This window comes from Lissotriton helveticus, chromosome 4_1 (genome assembly GCF_964261635.1).
Source record: "Lissotriton helveticus chromosome 4_1, aLisHel1.1, whole genome shotgun sequence".
Classification (NCBI taxonomy): Eukaryota; Metazoa; Chordata; class Amphibia; order Caudata; family Salamandridae; genus Lissotriton; species Lissotriton helveticus.
In genome coordinates, this window is record NC_136063.1 from 1,191,688,238 (window position 1) to 1,191,709,712 (window position 21,475).

Below are 21,475 nucleotides of genomic sequence, written 5' to 3' on the forward strand. Positions count from 1 at the left end.
CCCACTCCATGGGAACATGTGTCCATGGATTTCATCACAGGGTTACCTCAAGCACAACAACATCCAGTTATTCTAGTGGTTATAGACAGTTTAACAAAGTATGCACATTTTATCATCTGTAAAAAATTACCAACCTTCAGTCAACTGACACAAATATTTTTACAACAAATCGTGCACTTGCATGGATTGCCTAATGCATTTTTTTCAGAACGTGCATCTCAATTTCGTTCTAAATTCTGGCAACAATGGTGTCGTACTTTACAAATCTCATCAAACATGTCACAAGTTACCATCTGCAAACAGATGGTCAAACTGAGCGTCTCAATCAAACATTAAAACAATATTTGCGTTGTTATGTCTCAGAAACAAAACACTCTTGGTTGGATTTACTGTGGATGACAGAGTTAGCTTACAACACATCCTCACACTCATCCACTGGTACGTCCCGTTTTGTAGGCTTGTATGGATATGTTCCCAATACTATCCCAGTGACGTTACCATAGACAAGTTCTGATACTCTGACCGTACATGATACTGTTCTCCATATGCAACAATTACATCACCAAATTCAAAAGAACCTTATTCAAGCCAAACAAAAGTATAAACAGCAATATGATAAACATCATAGACATGGCCCACACTATAACCCAGGGGACAAGGTATGGCTTTCCACCAAAAACTTTGCCTTCAAGACAAGTAGTTTATTTCATCCAAAATTCATCAAGCCATATTAGGTTGTGCATCAAGTTAACCCAGTTACTTACAACTTACAACTACCTGTTTCATTACAGATTCATCCTGTATTTCAAACTTCTCTGTTGAAACCTGCCAGTGACACATGCCCGGAACGTCCAGCACCTCTTTTGGTTCAAGGTCATTGGGAATACGAGGTACGTGACATTTTGGATTCCAAGTTCAGGGGTTCTATATTGTGGTATTTGATATCCTGGAAGGGATATGGACCAGAAAATGACTCCTGAGAGCCTGCAGGAAATGTTCACACTCCACGTTTATTGAGATGCTTCCACCTTCGTTATCCTCAAATGGCGGGCCTTAGACTGCGCTGGGTAGGGGGATGTACTGTCAGGTCTAGGGCGGCATGCGGTCTAGGGCCTGCCCCTCTCTCTACACATGTCCCTATGCCACCGTTTGCTAAGGTCCGTTGTGGCAAAGCGCATGAGGCATCTTCTACAACTCGATGGTGGGTGTGTTGCTCCCATTTTATCCATTTCGCGTTGGCTTCCTATTGCTCTTTCCTGGCTGGTCCTGGCTCCCACAGTTTGTGCCTGGCCTCCCGCTGCTCTTCACGGGTCCGTGCCAGCTCCCGCAGTGTTTCCTTGCAGTGGTCAGCTAAGGTAAGAATTAGCAGAGTAGGTCGTACTCTGCAGGTAAGAGCTACAATGTATTTGCTATTAAAACATCACAACTTCAATTTCATTGTGCATAATACATTTGCATCTTTTCTTTCGGGAATATACATTACTTGGGCAACTTCATTTTCTTTTTGGATAAAAGAGCATTTGAATGTTTTCTAATTGAAGAGATACTGAGACATAAAGAGAGCATTTGCATATTTAATCTTTATATAGTGGCACAGGACAAAATAGCGCATAAAGGAGTTGTTTGAAAGTGCCATTTAGATCATTAGTGAGTGTTGTTAGCTCATATGCAAGTATTTACAGAGATCGTATAGTGCAAGATAATTGTGAGACAAAGCTCAAGGGATTTTTTGCGGTAGCATTTACCTTTGCTGAAGTTGCTTTTGTGTTTTTAGTAACCTTTTCCTTTACAGATCTCCTTCCCATCTGTTCCCATCCTAATAACCCTTCCCCCAGCTTGATCACTTCAATACTCTGTTATACTAAGTCAGAGTTGAAGGTATCTAGAGGTGGGTTCATTGTATCTTCGTGTCCAGATCCCGAGGAAGGAAGCTCTCCCTGAAAAGTTAGTTGTGCTAACTGTAACTTGCGCCCCCGCAATGCACTGCTGATGACGTCACATATTACATCACTCATGACATGGTCAGTGACATCACTGATGACATCTCAAATGACATCGCTGATGACATCATCCAGGTGATCATCTTATGCACCTCCTCACACCCTAAAATACAGACTACCATTCTTGAAACCATAGACACACCAATACTAGTACAGTTACAATATTCTGTGCACTATGCATGCAGACCTCTAACCAGCTACATACTATTGATACGTTGTTCTAAATACCTAGTTAGTACCTATGCAGTCTAGGAATCCTTCTGTCTGTCCCATGCACTTTTCCATTCAACCATCCAGCACTGTCTACGTATCCTATCACTCCACCAATACCTAAGCACTTATAATTTCAGCACGCACTTTCTTTGCAACACTGAAATTACTCCAGTTATTTGTCGTATACTTAAGGAATGGCATAGTCTCTAACACAAGAGCAGGTGCAATATTTTGTACACTATGCATGCACTCCTCTAACCAGCTACATACTATTGATACACTCTTCTAAATACACAGCTAGTATCTATACAGTGTAGGAATCCTCCTGTCTGTCCCATGCATTTCTCCAATCACCCATCCAGCACTATCTACTTATCCTATTACTCCACCAATACCTAAGCACTTATAAATTCACAATACGCTCTGTTTGTAATACTGTAATTATTCTAGTTACTAGTCATGAACTTATGGAATGGCCTAGCTACTAACACAAGTACAGATATAATATTTTGTGCACTATCCAAGCAGACCTCTAACTAGCTACATACTATTGATATACTCTTCTACATACACAGTTAGTAGTCATGCAATGTAGGAATCGTCCAGTCTGTCCCATGTACGTCTTTAATCACTTATCTACCACTATCTACTTATCCTATCACTCCACCAATATGTAAACACATATAAATTAAGTGTTCACTCTGTTTGCAGCACTGTCATCATTCCAGTTACTAGCGGTATTCTTTTAAAATGACCTAGGCACCAACACAAGTACACCTAAAATATTCTGTGCATAATCTGTACAAATCTCTAAGCAGATACATACTATTTGTCCACTCAATTAAATACTGAAGTAGTACCCATGCAGCTTAGGATACCTCCTGTCAGTCTCATGCAATTCTTCAATCACCCATCCAGCACTATGTTCTTAATGTATCAGTCTGCCAATACCTAAGCACTTATGGGGCAGATTTACAAGCACCCTGCGCCTCCCGAACGCCACTTTTTGTAACGTAGTGATGGCGCCAGGCACACCTTCATATTTTCAAGAAGAGGAAAAGTCACCCTGCATGGTTTTTCCTCTCCTTGTAAATATGACCCCTTCATACACAAAACTTTGCGTTGAAGGGGTCTTCCATAGTTGTTGCTGTGGGTGTTCCCACGCATCACTCATAGAACAAGACACATCTCCACATTTATGAGAAATCATAAATCTGGAGATGTGTATGAAGGCGCAAAGAGGAGAATTTTATTCCTTTCTCCTCATTTTTTCCTCTTTCCTCTTTCCTCCATAGCATACATTGAAAGAGGAAAATGCCTTTACTGATTGTTTTTGTGCAGGTTGGTGTCCCTTCGTGCACAAAAACAATCTCTGCACGAAACAGACATCCTTGCACCATGGTGCAAGGGTGCCTGTGTCACCGCATGGCTGCAGTTTATGCAACAGTGCATATGGAAGCACAGAGTTGCAACATATTCATTTACATATGTCACATCCCCGTGCTTCGGAAGTGCTACAGTGCAGTGCAGCTAAAGAGCTTGCAGTGTCACCCTGCAGTACTTCCTCATAAATCTTCACCTATAAATTCACCATACACTACTAATGCATTCTTTCAGTCAATCATACTGTATACATATATTCAACCGAAATCCGCAATTATAGTTCTTTCTTTAACCAGATAAGGTAGTTCTGATCAGAACTTTTTTTTTCTTTTGTATTTTTTTTATTTACTTGAACAATTTTGTATTTCTTTCGTGTTTTTTTCAAAAAATGAACAAAAAAAAGAATGAATTAAACAGGAAACTTTTGGCATAATTTATCATTCCCCCCCAAAAAAAATTAACAAAGAAGTTGTGTTGTGCAGCACAAACTGCATCCACCGACTGCTACCCGATGCATATAAATTTCTTACACTTCACGCAGTGTTGCTCGAGAAAGATGGATTCTAGCCTAATGTCCATTGCAGGTGTTCCTGAGAATGCTCCAGACGTACTTGCCACAGCAGGTGAGGGGTCCAAAACAGCTCGCCTCATTTCCTCCCAAGCAACATTGAGAGAATGTGTGGTCCGGAGATGCTTGTATATGGAAGCAGTGCCACAAGAGTATTTTTTTTCACTGCCTCTTGACAGGACTCTGTCACAAATTTTGCTCCTCACCTTTATCGCATTTACTTTCTTCTCTCCAGGTGGAAAAGTGAAGAATTTCCACTCAACAGATTCCGTCCTCTGTGGACGTGCTGTCTCCTGCAAGAATTCTTCTTCAGAAGATACTTCCTCCTGCTGCTGCTGCTGTCCATCTGCCATTTTCAGTTGCACATCGTATGCAGATCCTTCACGACTTTTCTAAAATGGCGGCAAGAATCCCCGCCCCCATCGTGATGTGTACGCTTTTGGGTGCACGACTCTGAAAAAAAATTGGAAAAAAAGAAAATAATATAAAAATATTAAAATAAAATAATAAAACAAACAAATTGAAATCCTGGCAAACGTCATTAAAAAACACCCAGCTCTGATTGAAAACTGTCTCACTACTGATGCACATGGGGGTAATATAATTACATCATTTACGGAACTCTGCTCTGTAATAAAAAGTGAGATCTCCAAACCAGTCTTAAGGAAATCTATGGAAACACCCAGATGGTTTGATGCTGCTTGCTCTAAGGCAAATAGGCAGTTGAGAGCCGCTTTAAAAGCAGAACCCAGGGATATTTCCCAAATAAGGATACTCAGAGCAGAGTATAAATCTACCCTACGGTTCAGAACAAATGAACTGGTTAAGACCCACTGGGGTTCTTTGGCACCCTCGGCCGAATTGAAAGACACCACTGGGTTTTGGAGTGAGGTAAAGAAGCTAAGATCCTTAGGTTCAAATCTAACAGCAATTAACTGTAACATCACTGGTCCTACGTGGGTTGAACATTTTGCTAAGATCTATGCTACACCAGACAACCCCTCTTTAACCTCCCTCCCTTTAAGCCCCCTTAACATCTCTGTGTCTGAGGTTGAGGATGCCATATTTGAAAGCGCCGGAAATAAAGCGCCTGGCCCCGACGGGCTTTCAATTGATCAGTTAAAATGTGAGCTTGACTTTTGGGCCCCATTGCTATGTAACGTTTTTAACAATCTAACGAATGAGCAAATTCCAGAAACATGGTCTTGCAGTACAATAGTCCCCATTTTTATAAAAGGGCGATAGGCTGGACCCCGGGTGCTACCGCCCTATCTCGTTAATAGATAACACTTTGAAAGTTTTGGGGAGGGTTATCTTTAAAAGGATTAGAACCTGGGCAGATGAGAGTAAGATTCTACATCCCAGCCAGCTTGGTTTCCGTAGTAATGTTGGTACGGTAGAACAATGCTTGAACCTTAGTCTGATTATGGCAAAATATAACATTGCTAAACAATCCCCTCTTTATTTTGGTTTTATGGACTTAAGTTCAGCATTTGATTTTGTCAATCGTTCCCGTCTCTGGTCCACACTTCTCAATTATGGTTTAGATGATTATTTGGTCCACTTTTTAGCTTTTTTACACAGTGATTTAAGAGCACGTGTGAGTATTAACCAATTTGGCGAAGTCTCTGACGACATCAGGATTGGTAGGGGGGTCAGACAGGGGTGTGTGCTGGCCCCCCTCCATTTTATTCTTTATATAAATAACCTGAGCTGCTGGTGAGCACTTCTACACATGATGTCCCCCATGTAAATGGAGTCCCTATACCAACTCTCCTTTACGCTGACGATGCGGTCCTAATGGGCCGCACACCAAAGGCACTTCGTTCTCTAATTTCAGGCTTTGTTCACTTTATGGCAGACCTTGGTCTGACCACTAATTTTAAAAAATCTTTAATTATGAGCTGTGGCCCTAAAAAATATAAAATTTCTGAGATTAAATCAGGGTCAAATGTTCTGAAAAGTACTTGCACTTTTCCCTATCTGGGGTTGCTATTTTCGAATACTGGTTCGTGGCAACCACATGTATCTTATGCCAGGAATAAGTTGGGTAAAGCCATAAATTGTGTCACTTCTTTGAGACAACCCAACTATGCTGATGTGATTACACCGCTAGTAAAGATTTACCAAACCCAATGCATCCCAACTGGTACTTATGGCGCCGAGGTTTGGGGTTATACAAATTGCACCCACATCCAAGCCGAAGAAAATAGGTTTTGCCGGAAGGTGCTGGGTGGGGTTATCTGTTCCCCTCACTATATATGCCACAGTGAACTAAACATCTCATATATAGAAGACTTTGTAAAATCTAGACCAGCACTCTTCTGGTTAAAGATATGGATTAACCCGGCAGCCACCCTCACCCGTGACATAATCTTGGATTGTTTAAAGTGTGATAGAGCACACTGTATACCATGGCTAAAAGCTGTAAAAGAATGCCTTGATAGCGTAGGACATGGTTTTTTGTTTACATCACCCAGTTTAATAAATCGCACTCATAAAACTATTATTCATAGGGCACTATATCAGCTGTATAGAGATGAGCGTGAGAGGAAGAACCTGTTAAAGTGTACTATCATAAAATACAAGGGTTATTATGAACCTCACATTAAAAATCCAGGCCCCCCACATAGGTATTTATGTTTACACCTTGGCAGATGGAATAGGAGGTTACTGTTTCGCTTTCGAGATGGGAGTATAGTAAATTTACTAAACTTCCCTCTGGGCTACAACAAACATTTAGAAACCTTGTATTGCCCATGTAATTCTAATATGAAACAGAGCCTTATGCACTTTTTGTTTTTCTGTGGTTTTTACAAAAATCTCTCCGCTCATTATTTAATGCCCTATTGTAGAAAACATAATTTGTTTAGTTTTACAACTGCACTGAGGTCTTTTTTATTACTGGGATCAGATGAAGTGATATTCAGAGTGAGTTGTTTCCTCAAAGCTGCTGTCCGTTCACGAGCCACTTTACATATTGATGTATAACATCCGCACATTTGCACTTTATGCACTTTGTAATTTTATTTGCACATTTTTGCACACTACTGATGTGGACCTATTGATGATGCTGATAATATTCATCTTTTTTAACTATGTGTGTTTTTAGAATTCATTTCTTTTTTCAATTGTGTAAAAGTTGTTGTTTCTAACAAGGAGGGATACTTTGTATATTAATGTGAAATTGACTGACTGGCCTTTTGTCTTTTAGCCAGCTGACATATTACTGTACTGTATTGTTTTGATTAATTCTTGTCGTACTTTTATGGATGTTTTTATTCCGAATAAAGATCTTTTGACTTGACTTGACTTGACAAATTAAACAATATTTCAGTTTGAATTTGTTTTTTTTGTTTTTTAAATTTTCAGAAAAATAGAATGTTATTTAATGAATAAAATGTTTATAAATAAACAGTTAAAAAACTGTAGAAAATCAGTACAAAAAAAAGGTTTAACTACTATTACACTTAAAAATTAGCATTTAAAAAACCTTTTAAATTCACCGAAAAAAGCATAGGTTTCAAAGAAGTTATAGTTAGAAATTAGCATTTAAAAAACCTTAGAAATTCACAGAAAAAACCACAGGTTTCAGGCATATTATAGTTAGCTGGACATTTCACTCCTACAAAACCATAAAAAATCCTCCATTATAGTTAGCTCTGCTAACTATAACTCGAGCACCCGCAATGCACTGCTGATGATGTCACATATTACATCATTCATGACATGGTCAGTGACATCACTGATGACATCTCAAATGACATCACTGGTGACATCACTGATGACATCATCCACATGACAATCTGATACACCTCATCATACACTAGAATACCCTTTCATCAATCACTGTAAAATACAGAGTACCATCTTTGAAACCATTGACACACCAATACCAGTACCAATACCAGTTACTACATACCCACTCACTGATTCTCAAGTCTACACACACAAGTACACTTTCAACAACAGAATCACTTATACATGCAGTCACTAATTAATAGAACACTATCAAATGCACTTATACACATATATAGACATTGATACATCAGCAGTCATCTTAGTCAGTTATGCAGTCATCCTACTCACTCATGAAAAAAATTAATCACAGTCACATTTACTCACTTACACACACAACACCTCATTTATTCAAACACATAGTAACTCATAGTTGATATGTTAAAAAATCACAATTACAATTATACACTCATTCATATAGTTACTTTCACAATCACTGACTCTTACATACCCTTATTTATATAAACCAACTCTCACATACAAGGCCTTTTATTTTGTTACTTTGTTGAAGATGTACAACTAAAACATATATTCGCTCTCCAACACACAAATAAATACACTCAGTCACGCAAACAACTATTTCCACATGCACTCTTAAACCTATACACCTAGTCAATCAACCATTCACACATCTATGCATAGAAGTACTAACACCCCATCCAACCACACACAAACTCAGAGTCCCATACAAATACTCACCCAACTAATCAATAACTGATATACACGCTCATGTAGCTAGTGACCAACTGATGCAGCATGTTATACAACAACAGAGACAGTGATGCACACATTCACATAGTTTAGTTACTAATCCATGTATTAAGTGAGACACTTTTAATTACTCACTTAAACAGACAGTCAGTCAGCTACTAAATCCTCCATCCAGACAGTTATATATCCACTGAATCTTCAATACAGATTGGTATATGTATAATACATATTTAAATTTCAAACTAAACCACATTCACTGGATGATGACAACAGTGATGTCATTTGAGATGTCATCAGTGATGTCATCAGTGATGTCACTGACAATGTCATGAAAGATGTAATATGTGACATAATCAGCAGTGCATTGCGGGTGCGCGAGTTATAGTTAGCAGCACTAACTATAACTGAGGAATTTCTATGGTTTTGTACAAGTGAATTGTCCAGCTAACTATAACACCCCTGAAACCTATGTTTTTTTTTCTGTGAATACATATATAAATAAATATATATATATATATATATATATATATATATATATATATATATATATATATATATATATATATATATATATATATATATATATATATTCCAACCACACCCGATTTTCTCCTGAAAAACCGGACACTGACACAGGAGCAGATTAGGTCATCAGCCATCCAGGGTTATTTTTATGTTAATAGCATGACACGTTTCGGCACACCTGCCTTGTTCACATGGGCAGCCATTAAAAAATTACAACATCATTATACCAGAGCATGGGTCACATGGTCATTGTAGTCATGAATATGGACAACAAACTCTTTACTTTATGGCAATTCACAACATCTAATAAAGTTTTTACAATTTTATATAAGACACCTTTTCTATTAAAATCATTGAAAGTATGAACATGCCATCCTGCCCAACCTTTAATGCTCAAACTTTTGTATCTCATTGCACCAGAACTTTTATTTATTCCAAAATACAAAAAAATGTCCAGATTGATTAATGTCTTTAAAATCCTTTAATTTAGGATACTTCTTATTTGTAACAATCAGATATTGCTTTGCCATATATTAGTTCTTATTATAGCTGTGTGAATCCAAACTTTCACCGATCAGGGAATACTGGGCAAGTGCCATATTGTATATCACTTGAGAAATATTCAATCTTGTTTCAGTCGCCAACCTGTCAAAAAATATGTTCATAGGGAACCAGTTATTAATATGTACATGAAGGATTCTTATATGCTAGCTGTGTTACACATTTGTCTATTTTATTTAACTAGAAAACATTCTAAAAAACCTTCCTAATATATGTACACTAGTAAAAACAATAGATTTTACTGTGCAAAAATGCATTTGGATCAAAAAGTGTTTTAGGCATATAAAGTGCTAATCTGTTACAGTAACAAGGATACATTTATGTGCAAAAATACACATACTTTTTCAATGAAAGTGCTAGTGCTACTTTTTCTCTCATTGTGCAAAATTTCGCATTATTTTAATAAAGTGCTAGTGCTTCACCTATTATACCTATCACATTTTTGTACCAATTTTCTTGACATATATATAGTTTTTCCTTCTTTCACAGCTATAGAATTCATTTATAAAGTCACCACCTTATTTTTAATCTTCAAATATATATAAAGGCTCCCAACATATTTTTGTTTTTGGATTCTCTCTGGTTTTATAATTAAAAACACTTGAAACTCATATTGAAATGGATTATACTCTACAATAAATGGACATACAGATCCTCTTCTACTTTCAAACTATGGGGACTCTTTGTATTGAACAGGAGTATGTATTTTGATTCTAACTTTCTCAGCTTTTTTTCATGAGCTCCGCCTCTCAGATCTTTCGGGACCTGATCTATTGCAAAATACACCAACTCATGGCAATTGCCTTTATGTATCTCATTGATATGTCTCGCCACTACATAGTTCTTGTCATTATTTTTCACTGCTCGTAAATGCTGCAAGACACGAACATGTACCATATGAATTGTACTCCCTATGTACATTTTAGGGCATGAACATCTTAAAACATAAACTACAAATTTACTCTTGCAGTTTAAAGGCAGTCTTATGTTCCACGGGCTATTCAATAAAGGGGGAATTACCAATTTATCATTTCTCCCATGCTGACAAGCTTTGCACTTGTAGCATTTATGGAACCCCGGACTGACTTTTAACCATCCAATTTTCTTCTTTACTTCTGGATCTGTTTTAAATAGATCATCCCTCATGGATTTTGCTGTATTATATGTAATCATAGGTAGTTTTGGTAATTGTTCTTGTAGGACTGGGTCTTGTTTCACGAGATACCAATGTCTGCATAAACTGTCTCTTACTTGTTTTTGGTATGCATTATAGCCCGTGATCATTCTTATTTGGCATTTAGAATCTTTTTGCTTTAACGTGACCTCGTCTTTCCCTTGCTTCAATAAATCTTCTCTTGGGATTCCCTTTACTTTCTCCTTTGCCTGATTGAGATTTTCTATCTTGTAACCCCTCTGTAGGAATCTGTGTGTCATATCATTCATAGCTTGAATTAAAGAGAATGTATCGCTACAGTTTCTTTTTTAAGGGATACTCATTTTTAATCTAGGAGGGTGGAAACTTGCCGCATGCAGCACTGTGTTTCCGGCGGTCGGTTTCCTGTAGGCTCGTTTGTGGATTTCTCCATTCGATATATAGACTTCTAAATTGAGATTTGTCACTTCTACAGCACTTATACTTTCCGTGAATCTCAAATTCAAAGTATTCTTATTTAGATTATTGATAAACTCTTGTGCTGACTCTCTCAATCCTTTCCATATGATAAACAGGTCATCTATTAACCTGATCCATTTTATCACATGGTTTGTCCAATCTCTGCCATGTTCGACTTTGAGCACCTGCTCCTCCCACCAGCCCATATGCAAATTAGCAAAGCTGGGGGCGAAGCAGGTACCCATCGCCGTCCCTTTCATCTGTTTGTATGTCTCTCCTCCAAAGATAAAAAGATTATTAGTCTGGCATGGCCTACACATCTCCATCAGCATATTAGTATGCTGATACTGCTTAATAGGCCTTCTGTTTAGGAAATGTCTCATTGCTCTTTTTCCATCTGTCAGGTTATTGCTTGTGTATAAGCTGATGACGTCTAAAGTGATTAGTAAATAGGACTCCTCCCATTTTACATTCGCAATTTTATTCATAAAATCTCTTGAATCCTGTATGTAGGATGGCAATTCTTCGACAAATGGCTGTTAAAAAGAATCCAAGTATCTAAATGTCAATTCAAATAAACTCCCTATAGCGGAAATAATTGGCCGTCCTGGGGGTTTCTCACTGTTCTTATGTATTTTCGGTATCAAATATAAGGTGGGCAATACCGGTTTCTCTACTTTAAGGAAGGTATACTCTGATTGACTAAGTAACCCCAAGCCTCTCCATCTGGATAGGTCTTTTCCATATTTATGTTTTATTTCCTCCATGTTACTTTGCGGTACTTTCTGGTAGCATTCCTTATCTCCTAGTTGTAGCATTGCCTCTTTTTATATGCTTCTAAAGGCCACAGAACCACGTTCCCCCCTTTATCTGCCTGCCTTACAACTATATCTTGCCTCGCCTGTATTTTTTGAATAACATCATTGTACTTCTTTTCAAAATGTGATTCCTTTGTCAAAAACTCCTTAGATGATGTTTCTGATAACTTTTTCAAATCCCTTATCACTGCCTCAGAAAACATGTCTATTGCATCTTTTGGGGTATTGGGAGTGAATGTCGACTTCTGTTTAAAATCAGAAACAGGCCTGTCAAATACATCCATACAAAACAGATTATCTGCCTGATTCAAAGTACCCATTCCGTCTCCCCCCTCAACTTCTCTATACAATTGTTGACAATCAAATAACAATTCCATGTCACCTACTTCAAGATTAACAGGATTATCACATGTTGTTTCTCCTTTTCCTTTATTGCCTTCACCTTTGTTATTAAAGAATTTTTTCAATTTTAGTTTTCGAATAAATTTAAAAAAATCTATTTGTGTTTGCACATAATTAAAGTTTGTGCGTTTGCAGAATGTCAATTCCAATGATAGGATTTCTTCCTCACTCAGAACCATGTCCGTCAGGTTTATCACACTAGAGGCAGTGCTTATTTCTTCCACCCCCGTCTTTGGTAGAAATCCTTTTTCTGTCTTCCTGACCTTAGTTCCATGCCCGCCCCGTCTGATTTGATCCATCCTCTGGTTCTGTTTCTACATCTGAGCTTGCTAATGAGACTGCCTCTGATGTTTCTCCTTCCTTTGCCTGTGCCCCTGTTTTTCTTGCTTGAGGGCCAGATGCTTTGGATAACCTTTGTTTTCTTATTCCATCAAATCTACGTGCGAAGGTATGGATTTGCCCACACATGTAATCTTGCCGGTCTCTTTGAAACTTAATTATTTTTCTTTCAGTGATTGTTTGTTCATGTTTAACCAATCACCCTTTAAGATCACCATTGAACTTTTCCATTTCAACATCACCTAGCATTGCACGCAGCTCATCTTCCATTGCATTTATTTCTATTAAGATTTTTTCCCGATCTTTTGTGGCATATTTTATCAAGATTTTGAGCATGTTTTCCGAAGCATTGGCGTTATTTTCTGCCCATTTCCTGAGCATCTCGGGGTCTGGATTTTCCTATGTACGAGCTGTTAAAACTCTCAGCCCCCTTTGGGATTCTTCCAACATCAAGATATTTCCCCAATGGCTTGATTTCCCACCATTTGGAAATTTCGTTTCAACGTAGTTTCTCCAATTTCTTTTAAATTATTTGCGGTTTATTTCCTGATTCACTCGCACTCCGATCTACTCCAGGTTTTGGATCCGTCCTCACATCGCTCTGCCCGGCGAAGACAGCGTTCGGCGCCGCCTCCCTGCTCTTTAACAAGGTATCCATTTCAATATATTTACTTTATGCAGGAATGGCTTCTACCACTTCAGAATGCTGCCAATACCCCTTATTAAGGCTTCCTCTTCTGCTCCGCTGGGTTTTTTGGTTACCCCAGACACCTCTCCCCGCTGCCCTATGTCTGCGGGACCTCACCTTCAGTCTTGGAGACACACCGCAGCTCCCTGCTTTTGCAGCTTCACGCTTGCGGCCTCCGTAACTCGGTACACAGTCCAAATCTCCAGACGGCGCGGGGGGGGGGGTTTCCTCGTAGTGTTCTGTTGAACACGAGACCAAACTTCGCTAGAAATATCGAGGATGTACCTTAGCAAGGTTGCATCGGTTTCGCCGCTATTCCTGCGACGTGGCAACAAACTCCAACCACACCAGATTTTCTCCTCAAAAACCGGACACCGACACAGGAGCAGATTGCAGACCTGCCTTGTTCACATGGGCAGCCATTTAAAATTTACAACATCTTTATACCAGAACATGGGTCACATGGTCATTGTAGTCATGGACATGGACAACAAAGTCTTTACTTTATGGCAATTCACAACATCTAATACAGTTTTTACAATTTTATCTAAGACACCTGTTCTATTAAAATCATAGAAAGTATGGACATATTTACATTTGCAATGTTTTACAGTTTCGATTTGCATTATACTTTCTGGCTGAAGCATTTAAATGAAACAAAGACTCTCAACATTTGTCTTCTTATTCATTTTCTAAAATTGTATAAAGCATTCCTTCATGCCATCCTGCCCAACCTTTAATGCTCAAACGTTTGTATCTCATTGCACCAAAACTTTTATTTATTCCAAAATACAAAAAAAGTCCAGATTGATTAATGTCTTTAAAATCCATTGATTTAGGATACTTCTTATTTGTAACAATCAGATGTTGCTTTGCCATATTTGAGTTCTTTTTATAGCTGTATGAATCCAAACTTTCACCGATCAGGGAATACTCAGCAAGTGCCCTATTGTATATCACTTGAGAAATATTCAATCATATTTCACTCGCCAACCTGTCAAAAAATATGTTCATAGGGAACCAGTTATTAGTATATACATGAAGGATTTTTATATGCTCGCTGTGTTACACATTTGTCTATTTTATTTAACTGGAAAACATTCTAAAAAACCTTACTAAAACAATAGATTTTACTGTAAAAAAGGCATTTGGATCAAAAAGTGCTTTAGGCATATAAAGTGCTAATCTATTACAGTAACAAAGATAAATTTATGTGTGAAAATACGCATCGTTTTTTAATGAAAGTGCTAGTGCTACAGTACTTTTTCTTTCATTTTGCAAAAATTTGCATTATTTAATAAAGTGCTAGTGCTTCACCTATTATACCTATCACATTTTGTTACCAATTTTCTTGACATATATATAGTTTTTCCTTCTTTCACAGCTATAGAATTCATTTATAAAGTCACCACCTTATTTTTAATCTTCAAATACATATAATGGCTCTCAACATATTTTTGTTTTTGGATTCTCTCTGGTTTTATAATTAAAAACACTTGAAACTCATATTGAAATGGATTATACTCTACAATAAATGGACATACAGATCCTCTTCTACTTTCAAACTATGGGGACTCTTTGTATTGAACAGGAGTATGTATTTTGATTCTAACTTTCTCAGCTTTTTTTCATGAGCTCCGCCTCTCAGATCTTTCGTGACCTGATCTATTGCAAAATACACCAACTCATTGCAATTGCCTTTATGTATCCTATTGATATGTCTCGCCACTACATAGTTCTTGTCATTATTTTTCATTGCTCGTAAATGCTGCAAGACACGAACATGTACCATATGAATTGTACTCCCTATGTACATTTTAGGGCATGAACATCTTAAAACATAAACTACAAATTCACTCTTGCAGTTTAAAGGCAGTCTTATGTTCCATGGGCTATTCAATAAAGGGGAAATTACCTATTTCTCATTTCTCCCATGCTGATAAGCTTTGCACTTGTAGCATTTGTGGAACCCCGGACTGACTTTTAATCATCCAATTTTCATATTTACTTCTGGATCTGTTTTAAATAGATCATCCCTCATGGATTTTGCTCTATTATATGTAATCATAGGTCGTTTTGGTAATTGTTCTATATATATATAATACCTACTGGCGGTCACCAGTAGGTAGTAATAGTTAGGACCTAGTTTCCATAGGAAAAGAGTTTTTTGATTTTCCAACATCTTTGGTGCTGTTTGACAAATGTTCGTGAATTTTCCAACACTATTGGCCCAATCCAGTCAGCTCCTGTCTTGAAAGTTTTGGGGTGATTCGTCAAGCAGAAGACGAAAAAAAGGGAGGTCCCAAAACATATTTTCTCGATTTTAATTTCCATAGGAACTGTTGGCAAAGAGATAGCTCTTGGTCCAGAGAGCACTCTTTTATTTATGTGGTGTAAATCCATTCAATAGTTCCTGAGAAATTTAAAAATAAACAACATTGATATCTGGTGACCGCATTGTATTCACAAACCCTCCCACTCACACGCTTCATTTTGATTGACCAACACTTCAAGGCAATACCAAAGGGGATGATGGGCGGAGTGTTGAACATTGCCAGCACTCACCCCCAGTCACCTGATCTGGGTCTAATCCAGCATCATTATTTAGCTCACTCCGCCATCCCAGTTCAGACATGGCCATTTGCAAATCAGTCTGACCCTGTGCCTCATGGGAACTGTCCAGCCCGAACTGCCAAGCCATGTCTTCTCCGGACCGGAAACAAGCAACCTGGGATGGGTTTCTGGCTAACCAGCTGTCATCAGGCAGGCTAGCTTGAATCCAGTGGCAAAGTGAGCAAGGGACCCACGTCTGGGCATACCCTGCAAACGTAGGGCAAACAAAGCAAAACCAACACTTCAAACCCATCTTAAAAAAAAGGGGGTCAGGGTAAAACACTCTGACCCCCTAGGCCTGGTCATGGAGTCCCACAGGGACACCCAGGGCCTCAAAAAGGCAAATAAATGCAGGATTTGCACAGGGTGCGCAAATCCTGGCGAGAAAATTTTAAAAACTGACATGCGGTGTACTGCACTTTGTTTTCATGAGCCCCCTGGTAGGCCAGGTCCCGGGGCTATAAGGAAAGTATATGTGGGGCTACGGTAGCCCCGGGGACTGCCACCTCCCATAGGCATGATTAATATTATGCAGGGGCACAAGGCCCCCCACAGCCCTGGTAACCGCTAACTCCCTGGGGCATTCAGTAATAATTAGCGGGCATATTGCCATAGGCCCACCCCCTTCCTGTACGACTCTGCAAACGCGCCTCTTACCGTGCTCTGGATTGTAGGATTAAGTCCACTGGAATCTTAAGGGTCCTTAGTGGCCAACTAGTCCATCAGCTACCTCCAGTAAACCCCACACAGTGGGATTGCTGAGAGGTGGTTTAGGCCATGGCCTTTTTTACACCACTCTGCAAACGCACCTGTTGGTGCACTGCTGGTGGCGAGATGAGTTCCTTTTGTGCCCATCATCCCCTGAGCAGGAGTGCGCCAGGAGGCGAGTTTGCAGAGTAGTATAAAAAGGGGGCATGGGCTTTGTCCACCTCTCAGCAAACTCACTATATGGGGCTTAGTGGAGGTATCAGGTAGGCTAGTTGGCTCCTACGGACCCCCAGCAGTGACGGGGGCTTTAATCCTTACCCAAGAGCTCACCAGGTTGTACGTTTGCAGAGTGGTGGGGAAAGGGGGAGTGGCCTGCTATTTAAACGTAGCAATCCTGCTGTGTGGGACTTATTGGAGGTAATAGGAGGGATAGTTGGCCCCCAAGGACAACCTTGGGGGCCAACTACCCCTCCATTTACCTCCAGTAAGTCCCACACAGTGGGATTGCTAAGTGATCTTCAGAGGCCACACCCATCTTTCTCCACCACTCTGCAAACACACCTCCTGGCACACTACAGGTTGGGGGATGAAGATGACTGTACTCCTGAGGGACTTTGGGGGCCAAGAAGCTCTCCTGGTACCTCCTGTAATTCCTAAGCAGCAGAATTCCTGATCACTGGTTGGAGGCCCAGCCCCCGTTCTCCACCACTGTGCAAACAAGACTACCAGTCAATGAAGCATTTGTAATGTAATAGGTCTCGCATTTGCAAGAGTTAGAGCTATTCGTGTTGTAAATGTAAACATTTTTAATAATGGTTTTTGGAGTGGAGTGGATGTACGTTGTGTGTAGTGGTAATTACATGGTATTTTGTGCAGTGAAATTATGTGCATAGGAAGTATGTGGTATTTAGAGTATAGGTTGTTGTAATTGGGTGCAACCTTTTCGTCCTGAGGATGGTCTTGTTGAATTAAGTGTGTGGGAGACCGAAACGTCAACGCCATTACACCTTTTGTTGTTTCAAGAATACATTTATGAAAACTGAAGAAATCGAAAAGACTTTGAATTGGTGGTACTGTATGGCAATTTATGGTATCTGGTCCATACAAATTGGCAGAGAGTTTACGATACTGTTGTGGACACAAAAATTATAACAACAGTTCTTCTGGTTGCTGTATATGAATTGTATATATATGTATGTTTTGCACTACAAACTTTGAAACTTGAAACTAAAAAACAAGATTTTTGATAAAAGAAATATCATCGATACAACCTTGTCCTGTGCCATATTGAATTATTCGTTCATATCTATGACGATACATAAATAAGAAATGGTTTGTGATAAATGATTCCTCAAGGATTGCTGTCTATTGATTTATTGCTGCACCACTGCTGCCTCTTTCTACACCTCACTTGCTTCTTTGTGCACCCTTCTTGCCTCTTTCTGCACCCCTCAACCTCTTTCTGTACCTCTTCTCCCTCTAGCTGCACCTCTGTTCCTTCTTTCTGCACTTCTTTTGTTTCTTTCTGCACCCCTCTTGCTTGTTTCTGCACCCCTCTTGCCCCCTTTTTGCATCGCTGTTGCTTCTTTCTACACTTCTCTTGTCTCTTTCTCCACCCCTCTTCCCTCATTCTGCACCCCTTTTGCTGGTTTCTGTACCTCTCTTGCTTTTTTCTACACCTCTCTTGCCTCTTTCACACTACTCTTCCTGTACCCCTCTTGCCTCTTTTAGCACTTCTTTTATCACTTTGTGTACTTCTTTTGTTTCTTTCTGCACCTCTCACTTCTTTCTGCACCCCTTTTGCCACTTTCTGTACCTCTCTTCCTTTTACTTTTTCTGTACCGCTCTTGCTTTTTCTGCACCCCTCTTCCCTCTTTCAATACCCCTCTTGCCTCTTTCTGCACATCTATTCCTTCTTTCTGCATTTTTTCAGTTTCTTTCTGAAGCGTTCTTGCTTCTTTCTACACCCTTTGCATCTTTCTCCACCCATCCACCCTCTTTCTGCACCCCTGTTGCTTCTTACTGCACCACTGTTCTTCCTTTTTGCATTTTTGTTTCTTTCTGTACATCTCTTGCTTCTTTCTGCACCCCAAGTGCCTCTTTCTGCATCCCTCTTCACTCTTTTTGCACACCTCTTGCCTCTTTCTGCAACTCTGTTGCTTCAATCTACACTCCTCCTGCTTCTTTCTGTACTCCTCGTGCCTCTTTCACACCACTCTCCCCTCTTTGTGCACCCCTCTTGCCTCTTTCTGCACCTCTGTTCCTTCTCTCTACACTTCTTTTGTTTCTTTCTGCACATCTCTTGCTTCTTTCTGCGTTCCTTGTGCCTCTTTCTATAGCCCTCTTCCCTCGTTGTGTACCCCTTTTGCCTCTTTCTGCACCTCTGTTGGTTCTTTCTGCTCTACTCTTGCTTCTTTCTGCACCACTCGTGCTTCTTTCTACACCCCTCTTCCCTCTTTTTGTACCCATCTTGCCTCGTGCTGTACCTCTTTTCCTTCATTCTGCTCTTCTTTTGTTTCTTTCTGCACCTCTCTTGCTTCTTTCTGCACCCCTCCCCACTTTCTCCACCCCTGCTCCCCGTTTTTGCATCTCTGTTGCTTCTTTCTGCGTTTATCTTGCTTTTTTCTCCACCCTTCATCCCTCTTTCTGTACTTCTTTTACTTCTTTCTGTACTTCCCTTGATTCTTTCTGCACTTCTGTCCAATCTTTCTGGAACCCTTGTGCTTCTTTCTGCGCCCCTCTTCCCTCTGTCTGCACCCCTCAAAACTCCTTCTTCACCTCTGTTCCTTCTTCCTACACTTCTTTTCGTTCTTTCTGCACCTCTCTTTTTTCTTTCTGTATCCCTCTTGCCTCTTTCTCCACCCTTCTTTCCCTTTTCTGTATCTACGTTGTTGCAGGGTTTCTGTACTCACACAGAACTGTGCACAGAGGAGTGGAACCTCGGCAAATTAGGGTGTCCCAAAACTTACCTTAGCAACCAACTCACCCCTTACCGAGCTAGCTACAGTGTCTCATTGGACATATCAAACACCCAATGTTTAGACAAACCAGAACATGAACTTACAGTACCTCAGGGTACGTGGGACTCATGAACACTCTTTCGTTATATTATCATTACAAACCAGAACATGGAGTAAAGAAGACACATGTGCATTTGAAATGTTTATTTACTAATGCCGTCTTCTCAGGCGCAGTATCTTAGATAATACAAGTATACTTATTATCAGTAGCAAAATTATCAGCATAGTTACTAAGACATAAAAAGCGAATGGTGACAGCATGTTAACATGCTGTAATGAATAAGAGTTAACAACACTTATATCTCACCCTCCCTAACACATATATTATATTATTAGCTAAGAAGGTCTCTTTGGGTTGTTTTAGGGCGGGCCCATACCTTAGTGTCCTAGCATGAAAGGAATCACATCAGCATACACCAGCTCTCTCTGCATGTGCACCGCATCAAGTGTGTTAACAATTCTCGTGCAAAGCAATATCAATCCCGCCTCAAGCCCAAGTTGGCAAAGGCTGCACTTGTGTTATGACTATGAAGGCGTGGAGATCAGACCTCATAACAATTCCATATCGTGTTGCTCCTGAAACTTCAGCACTCTCCGTGCAGACATGGTTTATTAAACAAAACTGATATCAGAGCAATAACATATTATTCTCACATACACCACGGCAAACCACTAGGTTGAAAGCTAAGTCAACAATTAAGGGTCGTGTGCAGAAGTTGCAAGAAAGGAAAAATGGCGTTTAAATCTCAAATGTACCTATGCTAACTTAACACGATATAAGGATATATAGGAGCTATATAACACCCCCCCATGATCCGAGAACGGACTAAATAAGATAACAGAAGTGCCATCACATGAGAGCAGAATCCAGCAATAAACGAGCATGAATAAAAATTCAATTATAAAAACTAATGCTAAAAAATAGCCCACAAGTATAATGTGGCTCAAGCCAATAGGCAAGCAAAAATAAAATGTCTTGACCAAAAGTCAATAAAATCAAGGAAATGCTATTAATCAGCATGTCAATTCGAGGCAGTGTTTATGATAAGACTGTATATGAAAAGTAAGCTGCAACAGCCTCCAGGAGGAAGTCACTGTCCTCATCCGAAAACAGTTCAGCCATCCAATTTAAAAGATGAAAGGAACATACGTGATCTCCCAGCACCGGATCCTCTATAACCATCAGAGGACAGCTCGGTGGGTATTCAAGAAAACTTCGTTCCAAGAAATTTTGCGCTGCCGACAATACATCCCAGGGACCCATTAGTCCATGTGCCACCGCCAAGGCCATAATCCTTTCGTCAGAACAAACCAACTCGTGAGCAATGATAGGACTCATCAGTTGATCAAAATCGACGTCAGAAGAAATCGGTCCGCAGAGACACAAATCAATGGCCCAAAGGAAATCACAGGTCAGGCAGCGAAATACAGGCTGGACACAGGTGAAATAGGAGAACCGAAAAGATAATCCAAACGCCGTGCTTAGAGTCGCCAACGGCAGTGTGCCATAATAATC